Source organism: Pteropus alecto, unplaced genomic scaffold (assembly GCF_000325575.1).
Source record: "Pteropus alecto unplaced genomic scaffold, ASM32557v1 scaffold554, whole genome shotgun sequence".
NCBI classification, from domain to species: domain Eukaryota; kingdom Metazoa; phylum Chordata; class Mammalia; order Chiroptera; family Pteropodidae; genus Pteropus; species Pteropus alecto.
In genome coordinates this window covers 1-17,178 of record NW_006435775.1, presented here as the reverse complement: position 1 = coordinate 17,178, position 17,178 = coordinate 1, and positions in this window count along the sequence as shown.

Sequence of the window (17,178 nt, the reverse complement as noted above, 5' to 3'; positions counted from 1 at the left end):
GGTTGGTACAGTCAGAGAACCACCCTCAAGGCCATACCACAACTGTGCTCCTTCAAGACTGTGAAACTGGTGTGCTTCTTCAAGACTGTGCCACGGACACACTTCTTCAAGGCTGTCACTCTGATGTGTTCCTTGTTGCAGATGTCTTGGCTTCTCCGGGATCTCTGTTCAGTTCCAAGAGTATTTCCAGTGGGGCCATGTCAGCTTCTAAGGTGCTAAATGACTACATATCGAGTGGAGGGAGCAGCCAACAGGAGTCCCTGAGGTTGCAAGACCAATGTAAGAGCCAGAGCACGACGTTTATCCCCACTTATGAGAAGGAAAACAATGGACGGCCCAAGCCAGGAGAGCACAAAGAAAAGCTGGCAGAAATGAGGACCTCGCAAGACAGTGGGATAAGTGCTGCCCTGAGTAAGAAATCAGAAGAGTCCTTAAGAAGCAAGTCCTTCCAGCTCATGCAGAAGGAACAGCCTCCACCAGAAAGCTTCCTCAAAAACAGGATAAAGTACTTTCTGCAGTGGATGTTCCCCAGGAAAGACAAAGGACTGAAGGATGACCCGCATAAAGGCCAGCCTGCATCAGCTGCTGACCAGAGCTGCGAACCAGTCAAAAGCAGATCAATTATGGGCAGCAGAGCTACCGAGGCTCAGGTACTGGTGACAGCTGTTGGACAGATCTTAGAGGAGAAAATGGCACTTCACCATGGACTCTGTCCCTCAGAGGTGAATTGCTGCAAAGGAGAACTCCAGGCTCCAGTAGGTCCACATCTCTGCTACCAGAGGGCTCTCTCTTACAAAGAGCAGAGAAGAGTGATGAAAAATATGGCCGATGATGACCAGTTCACCCCTAATGGACATAACCACCCTAATAAGAGCAGACGGAGCAGAGACAGGGACAGCAAGTGGCTCATCCCACCCAGGAAGCTGGGGTCCCAAGATAGACTCTACCAGCAAGAGCTGAGGTTGACAAGACCCTCAGGCCATCTCTACTACTGTCCAGTGCGCTGTCCCCTTCCAAGATATGTCTTTCTTGGCCAACCAGAGTGTGCTTCTCATGCCTTTGCTGGTAGGAATTTTATGCAAGAAAAAATGTATACCATGCAAAGAGAAACTTTTTTTTCTCATGTTAGCACATCCTCCATGTGGTAATGGTTTCTTCCTACCACAATTATTTCTTTCCCAAAATATATGCTTTTTCTCGTGAGACCTGGTGGCCTCTGTCTGTGTCCTGAAGGGGGGAGAAGGGAAAGAATCAGGGTCCGCTCTTACCAAGTTCTCCCTTTTGCTTACAAAAGAGATGGGGCCCTGGAGAGAAGTTGACCTCAGCATGGCATACGTACCTTCACCCCATTCCCTCATTGCACTTGGTTTCCATAATACCCTAATTATGAGAAAAAACAAAAGCATTCAGAACATGGCAAGATGAGCAAAACTATAAGATCCTACCCCAAGAACTAGCTCAGCCAGGCCTCCATTGCTTTCTCTATACCTTGAACTTGTGAGCTGTAGGAGATGGGTTTGCAAAGGCTGGAATTCCCCTCAGTCTCCAGGAAGTGACCCAGAGTAGGGAGGGGAGTTTGGGGGAAGTGCTGGCCCTGAGTCCAGAGGTGGGAGAAATCTTGCTCTTCTCTCCTTGATGTTTGAGATGAGACAGCAAACCCCTCTTAGCTCAGTGTCACCCTCCCTCTGTCCTTCTCATGCTCTGGAGAAGCAGCAAGGAAAAGGACAGTGACTCTCGCTCTGAGGGTATGCCACTGGGGAGCACGGAGGGCACTGAGGGCCCCACACCTGCTGTAGAGAAGAGAACAGCAGGGTCATGAGTGCCCACAGACCTATTTCAGAGGATCGAGCAGAATGTGACACTGTGAGCAGTCACAATGTGATGGTGGGACCCAGGGTGAGGTTAGGGGGAAAGAGGCAAAGGGACACGGCGTGTCCCAAAATTTTGCAGTGATCAAAGAGGCCCTGGTATTCCACCACCATCTATAGGCAGAGGGTGGCGGTGAGAAGATACCGATTCAGTGGCTCATGGTGGCTCCACTCTAAGGTGTCTATCTTAGTCCACGTCTAGGGTCCAAGACGAGAGAAGACACCTATCGCTTTTACTCAGAAGACCAGGCTCACGCGGACAGCAGAGCCTTCTAGCAGGGAAGGTGGACAATCTATTTCATCTGCTTGCATAGGCCTTCGGACCTCGGGATACAGTCTGTGAGCTTTATTTATACCTGTTGCCCAAGGATGGCTCCCAGGGACAAGTGGGATTTAGGAGGCTGAGGGAATGGACTAGGAACATATAACAAGCTTTACTGGCTCTCCTTTCTTCCATTATAGCCTGGAAGGAGAAGAGCCCATCAGATAACATTTGTCACAGCACGCGCACAGGTGACCTGTCAAGATTCAGGGATAGTTCAGGAGTGGTCCCCTGCCCTCTGCTCCAGCCCACCTAGCCTTTGCCTGGGCCTGACCTCATGGAAAAGCTAGCATACCAGGAGCAATTTCTCTAGAGTGATTCTGAGATCTGTGTCATAGGCATGGTGCCCAGGGGCCCAGCTCTGGGGGCGTCCTTGCCGCGATAGAGTGTAAGGCTCCAGGAGGCCCTGATCCTGATGTCAGCAGAAATGGACTTGCTACCACACCCATCAAGACCCTAGCATGAGGGATGTGGACAGGTGAAGGAGCAGAGTTGGCACAGGTTTGCCAGTGCTTTCTCTTCCTGGAGCCATGTCCTGCCTCTGGGCCCCAGTCCTGAATTGACTCCATGGTGGATACAGCATTGCAAGTGCAGCCAAAATGAGAGAGAGAAGTGGATACCAAGGCAGAGATTGCCCAAGGCCTTCAGAAGCTCAGCATGGGGCAGCACAGAGCAGAGGCCTTGAGCCTGGCTGCGGATGAGTCATCTCTGGGGACTGAGAGGTAATATCTGAGAGTGGGGAAAGCTGGATGTGGACCCCACACTCCTGTCAGTACTAGTGCCACAGATAGACAGGGATGTTGATGGAACAGCAAGAAACAAGAAGGAGGAAGGCCATTTGTCCCTCTCCCGCCATAAGAGGATCAGCCATCAAATGCCCCACACAGAGAGACCCACACACAGAGGACACTGAGAGACCCACATAGAGAGACCTCACCCACAAAGAACTCTCATAGAGACCCACACAGTGACCTCTAACAGAGACCCACACTGAGAAATCCTACACAAAGTCCTTTCTCTGAGACCTCCCACACAAAATTGACACACAGAACTTACATGGAAATCTCAGGCATTCTGCAGGAGCCTGAGTAAGCACCCACTGACAGGTGCTTCATAGTGTATCTAAAGTCACTGAGCAAACTGGCAGTACAGAAGGACTATCAGTGACTCTGCCCCATTGAGAACTCTGAGACACTCAGGCACTGTCAGCATCGCCCCAAATGGGGTTCTCTGCTTGGCGAAATGCTCAAAAATTTTTGTCCTTTTGTAATGTCATTGCTTCTGAATAAAAGAATTGTATACATCTGCAAGATTCTTTCTTCCACAGGTTGTTATTAGCTTGAGCTCTGACCCATTTTAGAGAAGCACGGATTGTAACCATGAATAAAATTCTGCCAACCTCCCATGAGAGATAATATCTTGTTTGTCCATTTTCAATTATTGTTTGGTCAAATGTCATTTTTCTTTTTGATTTCACTGGGGATGAGAGTTGCACTCCAGATGGCTGACTTTACTCTGGAAACATGGTAAAGACCTACAGCAAATGGCTCTAGGAAAAAAATAAACCAGCCAAACAGCATCTGGCGTCTCCCTCACCTCACAGAGTGCTGTGCAATTGGCACATTATTTTCAACATAACAGCTCGTATAAGGGGTGTGGATTTTGTTTTATTTTTAAATGAAACAGGACAATAATTGTTTTACATGAAGATTTTTACAAATGAGTCAGATAGCTGTTGAGAAATCAGCTGACAGTCTTAAGGTAGCTCTCTTGTATGTAACTACCTGATTTTCTCTTGCTGCTTTGAAGTATCTTTCTTTGTCTTTAAACCTGGGAATTTTAATTATGATGTGTCTTGGTGTGGGCCTCTTTGAGTTCACCTCGTTTTGGATTCTCCATACTTCCTGGGCCTGTATGTCTATTTCCTTCACTAGGTTAGGGAACTTTTCTCTCATTATTTTTTCAAACAGGTTTTCAATACCTTTCTCTTCTCCCTCTAGTATCCCCATGATGCAAACGTTGATACTTTTGATGTTGTCCCAGAGGACCCTTAAACAAGCCCCTTTTTTCACTTTTTTTCTTGCTGCTGTTCTGATTGGGTGTTTTATGCTACCTTGTCTTCTAAATCAATGATTTGACCCTCTGCTTCATCTAATCTTTTGTTGATTCCTTCTAATCTATGCTTCATTTCAATTATTGTATTCTTCTTTTCTGTTTCTTTTTTATGTTTTCTATTCCTTTCTTATAGTTCTCACTGAGTTCATTTACTCTTCCCCTAAGTTCACTGAGCATCCTTATAACCAGTGTTTTAAACTCTGAATCTGGTAGATTGTTTGTCTCCATTTTTGTTGAGTTCTTTTTCTGCAGCTATGTCCTTTTCTTTCATTTGGGACATGTTTCTTTGCCTCCCCTTTTTGGCTGCCTCTCGATGTTTGTTTCTATGTATTATGTAGGGCGGCTATGTCTCACGGTCTTAATAGGTTGGCCTTATGTAGTAGGTGTCTTGTAGGGCCCAGAGGCACAGTCTCCCTTGTCACCTGAGCCATGTGCTCCAGGTGTGCTCCTTATGTGTGTTGTGTGTGCCTTCTTATTGTAGTTGAGCCTCGATTGCTCTTTGCACATCAATGGTAGGGATTGACCTTCTGGCTGATTGGTTGTGAGGACTGGACAGTGACTACAGTGGAGGAGTTGTTGAACAGAGGCAGACGCCTTTTCTGTATGTTGTCCTTGGAGTTGGCCTGGGTGGTGCTCCAGCTCAGTCAGAAGCTGGCCATGGGGCATACTGGCCTCGTGACCTCTAAAGAGGGACATTGCCATAGGCCAAGCGTTCTCATTTTTTTGTAATATGGATAGATTGAGAATTTTCTAAATTTATAATTCATTTTTGCTTAACAATTACTTCTTCAATTTATATCTCTCTTATTGCATTTTACTCTAAGCAGTAAGAAGGACCTAAGCAACACCTTCAGTACCTTCCTTAGAAATCTCTGTTAAATATCCAGTTTTATCATTTGCAAGTTCTACCTTCCACAAAACACTAGGACATGGTTCATCCTATTTTTTTGCCATTCTATAAGGGATCATCTTTTTTCCAATTTCCAATAATCTTTTCCTCATTTCCATCTGCATCCTCACCAGAATGGCCCTTAACATCTATATTTCTACTAACATTCTGTTCATAATTATTTATGTATTCTGTAAGATTATTTATGTGATTATTTCCATATTCTGTAGCTCTCACCTTTTCTTTCTGAGCTCTCACCTGAATCACCTTTGACATCCTTATTTTGACCAAAGGTTCCTTCATGGAAATCTGGGCTTTGTCCACCATGCAAACCTCTCAAGCACAAAACTTTCCTAGTCTCTACCCATCACCGAGCTCCATAGCCACTTTTAGATATTTGTAATATCTTTCCTCTTCTTCATGATACCAAAACAGTCTTAGTTACGGTTTTCCAATGGAACAGAACCAGCAGGATACCTTTATCTATATATCTATATCTAACTATATCAATATTTATGTCATTTATAGCTCTATATCTATCTAGCTATATCTATATTGCTTGTTGGTTCTGTTTCATAATCACATGAACTAATTTCTCATAATATTTACACATTTATATACCTTTTATATATCATTACATGTATGTTATATCTATATTTACAGATAGATGATAGAATAGATAGATAGATAGATAGATAGATAGATAGATAGATAGATAGATAGATAATAGATAGATAGAAAGATAGATAGAAAATAGATGCTAGGTAGATAGATAGATATTGATGATGATAATGTTAGATAGACAGATGATAGATGATAGATATTTGATTAGATAGATAGATGATAGATAGATAGATAGATAGATAGATAGATAGATAAATAGATAGATAGATGATGATAGATAAAAACATAGATGATAGATAGATAGATGGATAGATAGATAGATGATAGATAATGATGATGATAATGTTAGATTGTTAGACAGATGATAGATGATAGATATTTGACTAGATAGATAGATAGATAGATAGATAGATACACAGATGATAGATGATGTACAGATAGATAGAGAAGATGATAGATAGACAGATAGATAGATAGATAGATAGATAGATAGAAAGATAGATGATAGATAGCCAGATAGATACCAAGATAGATGATAGATAGATAGATAATATATGGATAGCTGACAGTTAGATAGATTGATAGATGGTAGATAGATGATAGATAGATGATAGATAGCCAGAAACACAGGTGATAGATAGCCAGATAGATAGCTAGATAGATAAAATATAGATAAATGATATATAGATAGATAGATGGATAGAGAGGTAGATAGATAGATAGATAGATGGATGATAGATAGACAGATAAATAGATAGATAGATAGATAGATAGATAGATAGATAGATAGATAGATACACTGATAGATAGATGATACATATTGTAAGCAATTAGTTCACATGATTATAGAGATTGGAATTCTCAAGTACTGCAGTTGGCAAAGTTTAGCCTTGGGAGTGCCAATTGTGTAGTTCCAGTCAAAACTGATATAAATTTCAGTCCAAAAGCTGGCACTGAGAACCAAGAAAAGCCAATGTTTCAGTACACACACAGAGGAATAAAAAGATTGATGTCCAAGTTCAATAGTCAATCGGGAAGAGTTTTCTCTTATTCTCCAGGTCAGCCTTTGTGATCTATGGAGGCCTTCAACATTGGGGAGGGCAATATGCTTTACGTAGTGTATTGATTCAAATGTAAATCTTATCCAAAACAAAAAGCTTTCATGGACATGCTCAGAACAACGCTTGAATAAATGTCTGGGCATCTGTGTATTTCTTAATTTATGTGCAAGAATTTATTTCTTAACTTATGTGCAAGAATTTAGTAGATTTTTTAAACATTTATTTCCAACTTAGCTCTCTGATAGTCAGAGAACATACTTTCTATTATTTCAACCCATTGACATTTGTTGAGACTTAGTTTGCAGTCCATCATCTGATTGTTTTTTGAAAATGGATGTTTTTGTGATTTTTGAGAATACATTTAGCATTTGTTATGTGTACTGTTCTACATTTGCCCGGTAGGTTATTTTGTTCAAATATTTTCTATAACTACTGAGAAATATGTGTTTAGACCCTCCTCTACTAGGGATTTGTCTATTTCTTTTTCTAGTTCTATTAATTTTCATATCATATATGTTTTAGGCCACATTACTTGGTCCACACATTTTTAAGTCTACTATGACTTTTTAGGTAAAATAAATTTTTATCACATAATTGACCTTTTTACCTCCCAATAATAATGTTTTGCTTTAGATTTCAGTTTATCTAGCATTTATACAATATTCTCAACTTTTTTTTTTTTAGCTAATGTTTAATGGATATTAAAGCTGTCTGTATACATATGTTTTACAAGTTTCCTTATGAACACATTCGATTTTGTTTTTATCTACTCTGATAATTGTTATTTTCTTACTGGAGTGTTTTCTTAACATGCAATCAATTTCATTAATAGTTTATTGAGATTTACCCCTACTATCTTAGTTTGTGTTTCCCATTTGTGCCATCTATTCATTATTTCGTTTCCTCTCCTTCCTTAACTTGTTAGAATAGTTGCATATGTTTATCCTAACTTTTTCCCCTTTGCACTCCTTCATAGCTTCTAATCCACTTGTAGTTTTCTTAGAAATTAAATTTTGCACAATTAAGTGCATAAATCTGAATTTGATCAAAACTTTACCCTGCTAGACAATACATAATTCATTTGCCCCTCTTCTGAATTAAATATTAATGTCTCCATTCTTAAGGCCATCTTATTTTGTCTCATTCTTTAATTCTCTAGACATTATTATCACTGCTTTATTCAGTCAATGTTAATATATATTTACTTACATATTTACCACATTCTTTGTTCTTTTTCATCTCTTATCTTACACCTATCATTTGAGATCAGTTTATTTCTGTCAATGTACATTCTTTAGATGTATCACCTCCGTTGCTCACAAATTTCTTCTCTTAGTTTTCATTTGTCTGTAAATGAAAAAGCATATTTTAACCTCATCCCGGAAAGGTATTTTTGCTGCCTGTACATTTCTAGGTTGAAAAGAGAATCGATGAAGACAAGTTCTGCATTTTTTAATTTTTGCACTACCCTCTGCAAATGTTCCCAGGACGTGGCATTGCATTTCTGTACTATTAATTTTAGTTTTCTATCGCTGAGTAACAAATCACAAAAAAATTGGCACTCAAAAACATTACCTATTCAATATCTCACAGCTAATCACATCAGGAAACTAGGCTGAGTTCTTGGCTCAGGGTCTCACAAGACTGAAATCAAAGTGTGAAAAAGGGTTAGTTTCTAATTTTAGGCCCTGGGTCTTCTTTCCAACTCCCATGGTTGTTAACAGAAGTCATTTCCTTGCAGCTATAGAACTCATGAATGTTTCATCTTCAAGGTCCATAGGAGAGCATCTCTCTCACAAACAACCTTCTTGTAAAGAATGCAGTTGGTGAGATCAAGTCCACCTAGTATAATCTCTCTTTATATTAACTCAAAATTAACTGATTAGTACTTGATAATATGGGTGATATTGTATCATTTTCACTGGTCCCACCCACATTCAAGGGGACGAGATTGTACAGAGTGTGTACAACAAGAGGTAGGAAACTTAAGGGTCCTTAGAATCAGAATTCTGCCTAATGGGCTATCCTAGAAGGGTCTCAGGGCTTCCATTCAGCTCCTGCTACTACAATAGACCTCCACCACTCTTTGGGCCTGGAGGTGATGCATGAGTCATAGCAGCTTTGGAGTATGTTTATTCCTATCGTACCTTAAACAACCATGGTACCAACCACAGGTTAGATCCATGGACACGCTTGGTCCACTGAGAGACAGTCTCAAGCCAAAATATCATTTACCACCCAGTGTGATATAGCTCTATGCCGACTGGACAATAGCGGTGCCTTGTTTCCCGGGAATTAGCATCGACATAGAGTCGGTGTTGATAATCTCTAAAAAGTCTGGGTGTCTCCTCTTGCCTAATGCACAATGACTCTATAATGCCGTGCAGAGTCTTCCATTCAAGTAGCACTTGGTCCCAGTCTGCAGTTTTATTCTGCACTCTGTGAACAAACCGCAATACCACCTCAGAGGTCTGGGTTGTCCCTCTTCCAAGTTCTGAATACCCAACTCTTTCATTTTATCTATCAAGCCCCAGAAGTGGTAGCTGCTCCTTATATTTGCTATCTCTGCGTACCTCACTTTCTGCCTTTTGCCTTTTAGTCCACCAATGTCTATCTAACCAATTCCCCATTTTAGAATGTCTCTACTATGCCGATGAACTCTAAAGATATTTTCCTAAGTGAAGTTAGCCAGTCATAGAAGGGCAAATACTATCTGATTCCACTTACATGAGAAATCTAAAAGGGTCAGAATAATAGAAGTAGAGGATAGAATGGTTGTTGCCAGGGGTTGGGAGTAGTGAAGAGATGTCAGCCAATAGGTACAAAATTTCGGTTATGCAAGATAAATAAGTTCTAGAGCTCTGTTGTACAATATTTGCCTATAGTTAACAATATTGTATTGTGCACTAAAAAAATTAAGGGAGTTTATTTCATGTTAAGTGTTCATACCACAACAACAATGAAGAGGCACAAGAAAACTTCTGGAGGTAATAGATACATACGTTACCTTGACTGTCTTGATGTTTTCACAGGTGTATGCATATGTTCAAAACCATCAAATTGTATATGCTAAATATGTCTAGATTTTCACATATCAATGGCACCGCAAGAAAGCCAGTTTTAAAAATTAAATTAAATATCTCTATTAAAATAACTGATATAGTTTCTATTTGTATGACAGGATCCAAGCACATATCCAAAGTTCCATCAACAACAGAATGCGGCATTAGGCAGAAATACAGTTGAACATATTATTGCATGCATTCCAAAATTAATTCTATTGTTTACGGATGGATATATCGAGTGTGAAAACACAACAAAAAATGAAGAAGGTGGTACTATGAGCAACAGAGTAGACCCCAACAGAGAGGGAGGATTCGGGACTAAGCAAAATACCCTCTGAGGTGGCAGCCATGGTTCCCACCTGAGTGGAGATCACTCAGGTGTTTGATGCACTTTTCCGTATATGTCATAGTCCACAATGTAAAATCTTTTATTTGTTATGTTAGTTCTGATACAAGTGACTTTACAATTTGTGAAAATGTGCAGCCTTACTTCCCACCAACACCTGCTTATGCCTCATGTGCTTATGTCAAACCCTCAGTCTTGTGACATGAAACGATAATAAAACAGTTGCGTCAAGCTTGCCAGTACTCCTATCAATCATTGTTTTGGGATCCAAAGTAACCCACTCACTGGTATTCTATAGAGAGCAATACTCTAGCCTTGACATCTGTGCTGGCGCAGCCACCGAAGGCCACTACCACTTGAATAATCTACAATCACTTATCTTACATTCAGTGCCTCCTGATGCCTCCTTACACCTCTCTTGAATTACAATCTATCTCGATTTTCATTTTTGTAAGTGTACTCAAGTTCTCTTTAACTATTGTCCATGAATAGTCGATCCTCAAATATCTATTGGAGAGCCCCCGCTTTCTGGAGTAGACCTATCCTGAGCTCCTTATTAGCCTACCCTCGAGCCTCCCAAATATTCAATAGCTGATACAGGCCCACCGCACACGGATTCAGTCCAATGTGAGCTGCAGAACTGTGGATTGAAAGCAAAGGGAACTCATACATGTGCAAGAAGCTATACTAATTTGTAATTAACAAAGGGCCTCTGGTAAGAAATTAGAATATCCCTTCATTTAAAGGGTTACATTAACAATTTATTTTTTCTTCAATGTTCATATCATGAATACCCTCACAATGAATGAAAATTAGAAAATTCGTGTATTTAAAAGTATGACATATGACTAGCTTCCAGATGCATGGGAAAATGTCCAGGAAATCTTAATAAAGAAAAAAAAAAGGTTGATAAATAGTCAAAAGTGGAATGCACTCCACAAATCAAATGTGGAGGATGATCATGAGCATCCCACTGCCAGTCAAGTGAGTCTCCCATGATGTATCCTGGCTGCAAATTGCAGTCTCCCCAGGGTGCCTCAAACAGCGAAGGACAAGGGCATGTATTCCCTCCATCCTGTCTAGCTTGAACGACAGCAGCCTTTCACACCACCAAAGTGGCTTTACCTCATGCTGCAACACATGGCAGAATTCCAAACCGAGAAGTCACTGCTATGAGTCAAAAATTTTTTATATAAAAATAAAATGGTTTATGAAATATATTTTGATACTGATCAAAAACAGTTCCACTTAAAAGCAAAATATCTTGCTTTTCCTATGATAGAAAAATCTTTGTACATGGAATATGTGGAAACCAACATCAGTAGATCCTCCAGAATTTAAAAGTCTATGGAAAACAGACCACGATTTATAATTTGCCACATTCTGTTTTCATTTTAAAATGTTTTCTACATATACAATGTATTTCTTACAAGAGGATTTGGAGTGCTTGTGAATTGCAATTTTGCAAATAAGAAGAAAACAAAAACTTCATTCACAAATGTGTCAGTTTTCAGTATTATTCAGTATTATGGACAACATTTTGTGGAGATACTGGAACCAATTAAAGCCTGTGGGAAGTATATCTGTTAAAAGTAACGAATCATTCTCTGATTTTCATAACTTTTCATTTCATAGAAGAATTCTTTTCTTTTGAAAGGGTAGAATTAAACTTTATGTCATAGGAAGACACTAAATATGTGCATTCACTGTAACTACTTCGACATTAGGGCTTACCAGTCTAGAGTGACTGGAGCAGCCTCTGGGAAGACCTGTCTGGAAATTCGATCTCTGTCCAGATCCGACTCCAACTTAAGCATAGTTGAATTGTCCAGTATATCAAATCACTCCATCACCCCAGGCGTTTTCTACAAAATCAGGTAAGTAGATTTTCATTTCCATCTTATATTTACATTTTAAATCACATCTATAATAACTTAGGAGGTGCTTGGGACTATTACTGTTCTTGAATAGTAAATAAAAAAAATAACTCATTAAAATATAGTATTTTCATTAAATTCAGGGACAGTATTAAAGATTCATATAAACTGTCTCATTTTATACTTATCATCATGATAACTGCCCCCCAAACTAAGGGCTAATTTCTTATGAAAGGGCATTTTGTATGTAGAGAGCTAGATAAATTGACATCATTTGGCAACTTCATCATTGTTTTCAACTTTACTTTTTTTCCATTCTATGAGCCTTCCAGGGCCATAACTGACACTCACTATTGCTCCTGTAACAAAGTTGGAATTTCTTAGACACTTCTTTGATACTTTCCAAGGGAAAGCCATGGGAATACTTTTCATCTCCGATGCTAGAAAATAGAAGGTAAAAGAGAGATATAAAATGCAAATATGTAAAAAATTAATCAACCTACAGATATAAGATATACATTATAGTAAATCTTAACATAAGACTATTTAAGCAGTCAGAAAAGATAATTTACTACCAAGAAAAAGGAGTAAAAACCTAGAGATGCTACTAAAATGTATAACCCTGAATTTTCACAAAGCTCTTAGACAATGCAAAATGTCTGGCTAAGTTTAAGGCACATTGAATGGGTGGGAGTAGACTGTGTGCTAGTTCACATCATGCAGTTGGCAAAATCAATAATTCTCCCAAGGCAAAGACAGATTTATTGACTTGATTAAGAAAAGTCACATTTTCTTTTCCAAACTTTTTATTCTTTATTAGGGATGTATTTAAATATTAATGTGGGCATGAAATTTTTCTACACTATGCCCATCTGTGAAATAACTTACTGGTAAGCAACATGTATAACGTTCACTACTCATTAATGTAACCGCATTAACCTCCACTCTGAGAAGGATGGCCCAGTTACTGGGATGGTTAGTCTTATGATTCTGTAGAAAGTTCTGAAGCTAGCAAATAAGAATCCAGTGTACAAGCTGAAAGAATTCCACTGAGATGTTCTCTAGTGCAAAGCAAAAACTGAATTTAAGAAAGAGGGAAACAAAGGACAAAAGAATAGTGGCAACATAATAAGAACTCCTGATTAAGTCTAAACTACTGTGGGTAAATAATAATCTGGATCTAAAATCCCAGATGATACTGGCATTAGGACTGGAGTGGAACTATCAGACTTCTTGACCAAACACAAGGAGAATAAAACAAGAATCCTACTCTCAATGTGTCCACCAGCCATGTGATCTGTGTGAAGGTAGTATTCCTTATAGAATAGTGACTCTTCTGTATTAAAATCAACACCGACAAGGAAATAAGCAAATTTCTTGAGCACCCTAGAAAGCATACCCTATAGAAACTAATCACATAATTTTGAATATTTTTATTCCTAATGAAAAATTAGAGCATCTTGTACCTCTGCCATAAGAGACAATATGACAGAATCTCATATAACTGAACTCGATATACTTGGAGAATGTATTTCTTTGAATCTAATCAACAGAGATTTTGTTGGGCTCAATTATGATGCTTTTATACTACATGTAATTGTAGCAGAACTTGCTGAAATAAGCCTCCATCTCAAGTATACTTACAAGTGATACATGATATAAAAGACTTTTAGGAGAAAAATATATTTTCAAGTATGAGCTCACCTGTATATTAATAATCAAAGAAGCAAACTTGGCACAACACTTGCACAATTTTTTATTGGAAATTAAAGGGAAATAACTGTCCATGAACAAATCACAACTAAAATAGGTTAGACAAGACAAACTCAAACCACGATGTGTTCCAAGAAGAAACCTGTCAGTGAAAGTAATATAGGCATTGAGTCACATGATCCTGGGAACCATTTTGGTTCAATACCTAAAAATTCTGTAGCTGAGACATGTTACAAAACATCTCTGAACTGAAGTCACAAAATAAGGTATTAATACATACTTGACTGACAGAGCAGTTAGAAACATCCAAAAAATGTGGTTATGCTTATGTGTGTATACACATATCAGGATATATGTATATGTATTTGAAAATATATTTCTTTGAATCTAATTGACATATACATATCTTCTTTCTTCTGATGTCTGCACTTTGTTGGGCATATGACTTTTTGTTATATATCATTTAATATATACCCAAAGATTTACCTTACAGAAATTGTCATAATTTTAATTCCCAATCAGAAACTGAGATTGGATAAAACTGGAAAGTTAACTCAAGAATGTTTAGGAAAAATAAACAGAGTAAATTTTTTAAGTCATACATTTTATGATGCATTTTAAACACAGTGTTGCTAGTATTTTAAAGCAGCATTTCCTGATACAATTTGGAAGAGAAGAAAATAGAAATTTTCCTTTTTAAAAACGCAGAAACCCTGAAACCGAGCTATGAGTGCAGGCACTATTTATTATATTAAAAAGAATACTCGGGTTATCACTTGTCAATTAATAGGAAAAGAACTGATAATATGGGCCTTACATACCTGCCTGAGACCTTCTGCAGGGGCTTATAATCGTTCATCCTACAGAATAAGGGAGCTTTCCCTTTGCTCTTAGTGACAGGGACACTCCCAGTGGTTCCACTCCTGGTGTTCTTGGTGGGTCAGAGAGGCCTGAAAGTCTAGTTCCTAGTCCTCCAACAGTCCAGAAGAGCTGATGGTATTAGCCCAACTGCTGCTGCCTGTGCCGGGAAGAGTCCTGCCCCAGGATTCCAAGGATGGCTCCAGCCCAAGTGGCAGTTAAACATAAAGACGCAACTGTACATGCTTCATGGGAACCAATGTTTAATGGCCTAGCCCCTGAGGAGGAAGGAAATCCCTCCAGGGACACTAAGGTGGGAAAAAACTAGGAGGACATTCTGGTAATGACCTTGTAATACTGAATCATTCAATACAGCATTTATTTATGAACTTTTGTATATTTTGGGGATGACGGAGGCAGGAATTATGATTTTTATAGTTTTCTTCTGCTTCGTTGAGACATATCTTTTTGGTAACCTTTAATTTTGATGTAGTTTCAAACTTGTGGAAAAGTATAAGAATAGACAAGATATAAATTCTTTATCAAATGTACCGTTTTGTCCCATTTATCTCTCTTTTGGGTGCTCGCTCTCATTCTGGCTTTTCATATACAGAACATGTACATGTTTTGTTTGGTTGTTTTGTTTTGTTTCTCTGAACCATTTTAAAATAAGTTGCAGAATTACGCTTAATTAGCCCTTAAATACTTAAAATAAAAATACCTCTTACATAATCGCAGTAGAGGATAAAACCTAGAAATTCAATATTGACACAACCCTATTAACTAAAATACAGTCCATATTCTAATTTTGTTAATTGTACCAAAAATGTCCTTCTTAGACTTTTTTTCTAGATTCGAGATCTAATCCAAGATCATTTGGTGCATTTAGTCCATCATTTGGGTAACCAGGTTTTCTACTGCAAATTTTCTTTTTTCCATTTGTAACTTACAAGCCATTTAGTGGGGAAATATTTCAAGACTAAACAGATATTCTTTACAACATTAAGCTTTCATCCACTGATCTTTCTTACCCGAATGTTACTGTTATGCTTACCAGACATGGCACGACAACCACTATTCCTCATACATTTATTAATTGGAATTCACTTTAAGAAATGTTTTTTTTTCCTTAGCTCTCATTGATATTTATTCATTAATTTATTTATATGAGTATGCATTCATGGACTCCTATTTCATCTTATTCTTTATTTCGATGATCAATTGTATCCTATCTTAGTTTGCTCCACCTACTATAACAAAATACCATAAACTAGGTGGCTTAAAGAATAGAAATTTAAAGCAGGAGAAACATGGTAGAGTGAGAGACATCTTCAGATCTCTCTTCTTAAAACGACAATGAGCTGAACATCTAAAACTCAACAACAACAACAACAACAACAAAAAATCCAAACTGCACACCTGCACATCTGAGCATCAGATCTGCACATAAGAACTCTCACAGGTCACAACCTCAGGTGTCCAGTGGTGGACTGGGAGAAACAAAGAAGCTGCCTCATTCAGATGGAGCTCTCTGTAGGAGGAGGGATAGGGGAGAAGGTGCGGCAAGTTCCTTGATCAGCCCTGCCTGGGAGAGCAGTGAGCTCCATGAGCCGATGGCAGGGCCTCCAGTCTTCAGGACAAAAAGCAGAGAAGAGAGAATGGCAGAGAAACAACAGTTGATTTTTACCAGCCATGGTTACAAAACAAATCTAAGCTGCAGCCTCCATCTCTCAACCCAAAGGTCTCCGCCCCTCATATCCTCTGAGACCGAACAGCGCAGAACCCCAGTAGAACCTGAGCAAACACTACTGAAACTGTCAACAGTGACAAGAACTGAGACTGAGAGTAGTGAGTGTGATGAAACATCTGTAAGAAAAAAAAGGTATCATTAAAGCTTTATATAAAGAAGGGATACAAGAGGCTCAACGCCACCTACTGAAAACCAAAATAAAAGTGCCTTTTTACAACCGGCTAAAGAGAAATTTTACATAAAAAAAACAACAAAGCAAAACAAAACAAAAACTTCTTCCTGTAAAAATTCAGAATACACTTCCATTAGAGCCGAGGTGGAGAAATAGTCCATTGAACACGATGAAACCAAGCTGACAAGGTATCTCAGAAAGAAAGAGAACAATCTTCAGAAAATAGGCTTACAGAGAGAAATATCTGACTTAAGTGACAGAGAATGCAGGATGGTTCTTCTGAAAAAAATCAGTGAAATCCAAAATAATTCATATCAACAATTCCAGGAATTGAAAAAAAAAAAAAACGCATAAGCACCATGAGTTTTTTTGTAAGGAGATTGTAACTCTTAACAAGAACCAAATAGAAATTTTGGAGATCAAGAACACACTGAAAGAGATGAAGAATGAAATAGCACGCATGGGAAATAGACTCAGTCAAAGGGAGGAAAGGATCAGTGATATTGAAGACAGAAATC